This window comes from Myxocyprinus asiaticus, chromosome 4, assembly GCF_019703515.2.
Source record: "Myxocyprinus asiaticus isolate MX2 ecotype Aquarium Trade chromosome 4, UBuf_Myxa_2, whole genome shotgun sequence".
Taxonomy (NCBI): Eukaryota; Metazoa; Chordata; class Actinopteri; order Cypriniformes; family Catostomidae; genus Myxocyprinus; species Myxocyprinus asiaticus.
In genome coordinates this window covers 43,885,708-43,893,190 of record NC_059347.1, presented here as the reverse complement: position 1 = coordinate 43,893,190, position 7,483 = coordinate 43,885,708, and positions in this window count along the sequence as shown.

Below are 7,483 nucleotides of genomic sequence, written 5' to 3'. Positions count from 1 at the left end.
ACGGCTCCCAGACCCCCCTACCACCCTCTGGTCCCAACACCTCCCATGTCTCGTTTGGAGAGTCAAACGGATGTCTGTGGCCCAGGTGCCTCCCCTGATGACGTGTGTCATGCGTTGGTGACAGGGCAACGACAGACATACACTCTCTCCTTCGTGTGCGCTCTCCCTCTCTGTAGACACTTACTGTATAAGTTCAGACACTTGTTTGAATGAGCCGCCTAGATTACAGATCAGTTTGTGCAGCGTAACTTCTAATGGATCCTGAAGGACTTTACGTACACCTTTGAATTATACACTGGTTATGTAGTTGTTTGGGACGCAAGTTTGTAAGGAGCACGCATGGGAGATTTCAGGCTCACAGCTGCCTGTTTCTGCCAGATGCCATGACCGCAGGGAACAGACCCAAGGGAAACCCATTGCTGTCAAATGAGTCACAAGGTCAATGTAGCCTTTGTCTCTGAGACACTCTGTCACCTGTACTTCCTAAACCAAAGCCACACTCATTTTGTTTCTAAAAACATTTCTTAGGGACCTTTTTCTTTTTTCCTGGCCTCACCATCTCCTTGAGAGTTTGATCATCAACTCATCTCTGGGTACCAGGAGAGAGCCATCCTCGAGAAAAGAACCAACTAGGAGAGTACTCAACAAACTTCAGACTGGTAAGAGAGATGTCTCATTAGAAACTATAACATAAGATTCCTTTATTCTTCACATATAACACTGCTATTAAAATACTCTTTAATATCATCATTTCATCATCATCAGAATTTATTGAACTTGTACTGAATAGTAAGGCAGCTAATTGGTCACCGTGGTATGCGTTTGAACTGTGCTATGGTAAATAAATGATAGCTGTTACTCATTCACCATCTGTTGCAAACTGTGCAGTGAGTACAGAGCAAGAGGACTTTCTACCATATGCTCTAACACAGTGTTTCCCAACATTTTTTCTGCCACAGCACACTTTTTACGACAAAAAAATTCTACGGCACACCACTATCCCACATAGGCTAACCATCGTCAGTATTTTTCCTTTTTAAGAACTTGTCCATGTTTTCTGTCCATCTAAATAGTGTATTTACTTGTAATGTTTGAAATTCGGCTATGCAAAAAAAAACAACAACAACAAAAAAAAAAAACAAGTCACATAGGTAGGCTACGCTGTGTGAGGTCACAGGTGGCAAGAGCGCTAAATGGGTAATGAAAAAAACAACAAATTTGCTTCTTTTCTAATTTGTAGATTTGTTCTTGCAATGCCACAGCAAATTACAGGGATGCATGAGGGGCGACAATCACTGGTCCACGAACATTTGTTCATAGGTCTAAGTGTTTCATGCCACAAAGTGTAATGTTACTTAGAACTGATAATTAGAAAGTTGTCAAAGAAAACCACTCACTCGCTTTTTAAGATATGTTCTGCATAACTTAAGTTATGTGTCTGGCAAGCTCTGATGTTCTCTATTAATCGGCTTATTCTGATCTGGAATAGAATAATTCTAGCAACCATTTTGACCAAATTATCTTAAATGAGAATTCATAGCAAGTTATAGCAAGGCCATCTGCATACTTGCAAGTTTATGCTTAACTGGCATCCACTCTGAACCAATTAGTGTAAATACTTATATCTGAAATACCTCATTTTCATCCTGTTATTTTATTGCTAATATAAGGCTTAGGCAAACATCAATGCATACACACACATACACACATACACCCACCTACTGACTTTGTTGTTGTGGAGCTTGAATTGATGACTCCAGACTGCTAAAAAATGCATCCCCAACCTTTTTATTATTCAACAACCAAGAACCAATTAGTAGAGCAATCCAAAGTCTTCTTTAATCTTGTGTAATAAAGTGTGAAAAATAGACACTTTGCTAATATAGAGAATGAGACTGAGTATTTATTTTTTGAGCTTTAAATCTTGGAGCCTATCAAAGGGCTGACAGATAACAAATGATCAAATTTGAAACTTTAAGAACTCATATTAACAAGCTAGATATATGAAGGTTCAAATAAAGGAGAACACAAAATTTAATGAGCCTAACACAATCATAGGTGTAGTCTTGGGTAGACAAAATTTTGACTAATGGCATAAAGTCATGTCCACATTTCAGCTTATTCTAGTCAAGATCCAGCCACCCACCCAGATAGGAAGAGACTATCTGACCGACATATAAAGCGACAAACAGCAAGGAAAACAAAACGAACTGTGGTTAAAGTATGGGTATATCTGAAATAGTTTACAATACAAAAATAGAATAGCATGGGAAAAATGTAAGAAGCACTAATTATTTTACAGTCAAAGAAAACAAAGTAAAATATTTAGTGGATTCTGCTTGTGGATATCTTGTTAAAGCTGAAGTGTGTAATTTATGTACCACTTGCATTACCAAACGGAATTGCAAACATAAGCGTTTGTTTTTAAATAGCTTTCTGAATATGCCCCTTGATATCCGAGATTAAAGATCTGAGAAATTTCGATGTATTTTTTTATGTACTTTTATGTACTATGTGATGCAGGTTTGGACTTGTTTATTCAGGATGGAAGCTCTCTTTCTTTCTTTCTCTCTCTCTCTCTCTCTCTCTCTCTGCCCTACTATCTCTCCCTCTTCTCTTTCTTTCACATTTGACTTGAGTGGAAATATCAATTTCTTCAAAATGCCGCCCTATTGCCGCCCTTGCCACTGAGACTTAATCAAATGAGTAGTTTATATCTTCCAGTTAAACTAGAATACTCTAGAGGTTTCAAAGTCATTATAATTTAATCATTTAACTTTTCATAGAGCAAATTCAATGAAATTTAAAAGTCTTACCTTTATAAATATATTTGCTTCAGTTCATGTGTCTCTCCAAAGTCATTGTAGACACACACACATTCACACACACACAGATACAGACTGAAATGTTTTATTCCATTTAGCTGAAAAATAGTCATGACTTTGTCCAGCATCTCATAATGTAGGCCACGCTTCATACACACCCTCATTCTGTGTGATGTTATTTAGCTTCTAAAACACCTTTAAGCCTTTATTACTTGGATTGTAAATCCAGTTTTGTAAGAATCATGCATTATTTGGCTAAGACTAAGACAATGTATTAATCCTCCTCTGCAGTGTTCAGACAGGCCAGACATCTTTTGAAATCATGAATACTCATTACAAAAGTTAAAATAAAAGGTGAAATGAGAGGGTTGACATCATACTGATCTGAAAATTAAAAGTTTTCATAAAAATTGCATTAACAGGCATACATTGTTCATCAAAAATAGATAATGAATGCTTTTATGTGTGTTCCTCTTTGAACAGGACTCCATGACAAGAAAAGTCCAAGCCAAGAGAGTTTTGCAACCTCTCTTCACAGAAATGAAGGTAAGACTGCAGTTTCCCAAAGACGGATCTCAGTTCTGCATCTGATTAACATCCTGATACATCCCACTTTCTACAAATGATTGACCCAATATCATTCACATTATTTAAATTATCAACAAAAAAAAAGTGCTTTAAAGAGCCCATATTATGCTAATTTACAGGTTCATGATTTTATTTTAAGTGTTTATTAGAATAGGTTTACATGCTTTAATGTTCAAAAATAATTTTTCTCACAGTGTACATTATTGCTAAACCTATATTCATTCTCTGGCTCAAATGCTCTGATTTAGGTCCTGTCTCTTTAAAGCCCCTTTTTCTGAAAAGCCCAGTCTGCTCTGATTGGTCAGCTGGCCTAGTCTGTTGTGATTGGTCAACCGCGTCGAGCGTGTGTTGGAAATGTAACGGCCCTTACCATAACCGAGTTTCAGGCTTCCTTAACAGCTGTAAACACTATTGTAACTATCGGAACAATGGCGTCGGTTTTTGCCGTACCAGTATGAGTTCGATAATGAAAGTTTGGAAGAACAAGCTGATCAACCCGAACCACCTTCGCAAGCACGACTTGAGCAGGACGTTTCACAGTGGTAAGTTTTAATTTTGTAGCTTTCTTACAAGTACTCTGTTGATTATTGTGAACCTAACAAAGCTTCAAGTAAAAGACACGTAGTGCATCTAAGTTAGTCATCTTTTGCTGGAATGGGTGTAGCCAAACTTTTTTCGCCCGAGCTATAAACAGAGAACAGAGGCTTACTCCTGTTTGGATATTACCAGGTGTATTAGAGAGTTAGTGAGCAAGTTAGCCACGGACTACCGTGGATAGCGGTTGTAACATTACAGCTTGTAATTATATAATTATATAAGACTCTTGAGATTGACCATTTTGTTATACAGTTTTTGGTAAAAGCCGGCCCACAGCTGAATAGTAAACCCTTACCAAAACAATAACATTACAGAACAAGTTAGCCGAGCACTACTGTGGATTGCAGTAAAATTACCGTTTGTAAAAATAAATCCATCTCCACACTTGATCACTATTCATGATAGTAAAAACTACAAACAATCTGCATAATTTTATTACTATGATTGTAGGTAAAAGTGAGCCCGCAGCTGGTTAGCAAAACTATTTAAACACAGTAACATTAGCTAGCAGGTTAACAGAGGCCTACAGCTGTGCACTGGGTGTACACCGTAGCTACAACACAAAACTCTGCATTTGAACTCTCGTTAGCAGATAAATCCACAAATAATCAAGCATACTTACAGGTTGTGATCCTGAAATGCCAGATTGTCCCAACAAAGTGGGAACTGCACCATCTTTCAGGAGTAACCATCTTGAAAATCCAGCATTGGTTGTGGTTGTACTGCTAAATAATTAAAATAAATTTTAACCACTGATTCTTCAATTCGTCTACCTTTGGAAGTCCAAACAAAGAGGTTTTGCTTTTGCAGTGAAGAAAATTTCTCGACATGGTGACAACACTAACCCAACTCATCCTGGCCTCTTCTATAACTACATTTGTTTGAGGGCGGGCCAAATATGCAAATGTGTTACATAGTGATGTAGATACTTTACGGAACAAATGGCTGGACTACAAACAAGCCGTTTATTGTAGTTCTTGAGCAGTGTTGTCTGTGAGAGAGAATAACTCCCTTTTGCATGGACTTTGTGCTTTGTAACTTTGCAAAATGCATAACCCTGATTTTGTGTTGCATGTAAACACTTACCAGCATATTACCAGCTTTTCCATAGTGTGCATGTGTTGTGCGCATGTCTGCTTAAGTTTTAACATCAAAAGCAGAGAATAATGTGATGATTTCAAATCTCATGTAAATGCGGCTTTCTTTAGTTGTCAGATTTTTTGAATGAGCTGATATTTGGTAGTAATCAGTGTATTGGTGTGCATGTAAACATGCTCATTGAGACCTCTTAGGTACTCTGGAAAACAAGTTAAAACTGACTGATTTAATCTGTCACAAAATTGCAGGTCTGTGCACTTAGTAAAAGGGATAATGGATAAAATGACCACAGTTAATAATGGAAAATGATTGGCCACTGTGAGTCAGATGTCGGCAGGTAGGAAGCAAATTTTCTTATCTTATCAACCAGTCAATGTAATATTGAATAGTCCCAGAGAATTATATACAAATCTTATATACAATGACAAATCTGTTTAAACAATGACAATAATTTTGTGCTGTAAAGCTATCATTACTTACAGTTGCTATAAATATTAAACCTACACTGTGAAAGTGAAATTATTCTTCCATAAATTAGATTAGCATGCTGTTTTTGTTTTTTTCTGACACTGATCAAGATTTCATTTGTTTCTAGAACAAATTTTGTTTGTGATTAAAAAAGTGAAACCCACAGTAAATCAACAACTCTTTCTGGCAGCTTACCAACATTGAAATTGTTGCTCCGGTTTGAATATATTGTGGTCTTATTTGTTTTCTCTGATCTAACAAGCAGCTTTTTAATAAAATGGCACAGTTACTTCCAAGGGTGATGACACATTGTGCTGTTGGCTTTACATGAGGTTACATGCTGAGATTTTTCTTTCAGGTCTTTAGAGTTTTCTTGCATAAACTTTTAATTAAACATGTTGTAAAGCCTTTAGAAATATATTATTTGCTTTCTTACCGCTAATCAAATGAAGCCCGCTGGAATATCCACATGCCGTCATCAGTGCAGCTGTCATCAGAGTCACTGAAAATAATTTTCATGATTTCACAGAAAATAATCTCAACTAATTGTCCTTTTTGGATAATGCCATGAATGAATTAGTGAATTTAACAATTAGCAAAATTATTACAGTTATGAACTTGAAGATTGGCATATGTCATAATCATGCCTCTGAGAAAATGTTCAATAATTGTTGCAACACTGTTTTCTCACATTATTTTAGTGCTTACCTTGGAATTTGAGTATGAGATTTATATTTTTATGGAGTTTTTAAGTATTGATGCATACTGGAATGCTAATGAACCATCAGCCATGCTGGACCAGCGTTTTTTCTTGAGGTAACCTTGGCAACTAAAAGTGGTTGGGTTTTACACAGGGTACATCACAGTATACAACATGTCAGAGGTATAAATAGGAATGAATGGTTTGTCAAGTGTTTGAACAACAATGTGTCTTCAGTTATTAGTATGTGGTAGTATAGTGCAAACTATTGATTGGGTAGATTAGGGTTAGGGTTACCTTGAAATTGGTCTATATTATGCTGATTTTGTGTTGCTGCATTGCTGCAGAAAGCACAGGGCATTTTTTTTTTTTTTTTTTAAAGCTATTTGTATCAATTAACAGCAGGAAATTGATTCCTTATTTTCTATCTACGTAAAGTAGGTCTGTTTTCCCCGAGTTTCAGAACACATGAAAGTGTGGCGATGTTTACAGGAGACCATCAGGCACCAAAACGATCCAGTCTCGCTACTGTCAGAGATCACAGTCCACTGTTCCAATGGGTTGTACAGTACCTTCTGTCCAAGGGTCACCTGTCTGTGCTACCAAAAGGGGTTAGGGACTTCAGATGGGCAGATACTGGTGTAGCACCTTTCATGTAAAATGTTCTGCTTTGAATTTGTAATTACAGACTAGGGTGTGGGGCTATGCTGACGTGAAGACTGCATTCTTGTGTCGATTAAAAACAGTGTAGAACCACAGGGGAGAAAGAGAGGCGGAACCTGTAGAAACCCTTAGCCTCTGTTCTGAATAACTCTTTAATCCCCACAAACAAAGGACAGAGAAAGCAGACGACACGTGAGCTGTGAACTCTGGTATTGAAGCAGATGAGAGAGGGAGATATAATGAGTGGAGGAAGGGAGAGTATGTGAATCAGGGTGGGGAGAGTGAGTAAGGATGAAGCTCTGTTCCAGAACGACTCGATTTGCCTTTGCCCTCTCAGTTTGAAGACATCAGGAGACTGAGACCAGAGAGAAACACTCGCAGGCGGGGCTACACTGGCTACGTTTTCTGTCTCTCTTTCTGGGTTTCTCTTTCCACGGGTGAAGCTCCTACATCAATAACTGAAGCAGCAGCACCACATGCAACAGGGTGTAGATGCCAAAATCCATTTCGCTCCTCCATCCAAGAAATAAAAAGCGAGGAGGCA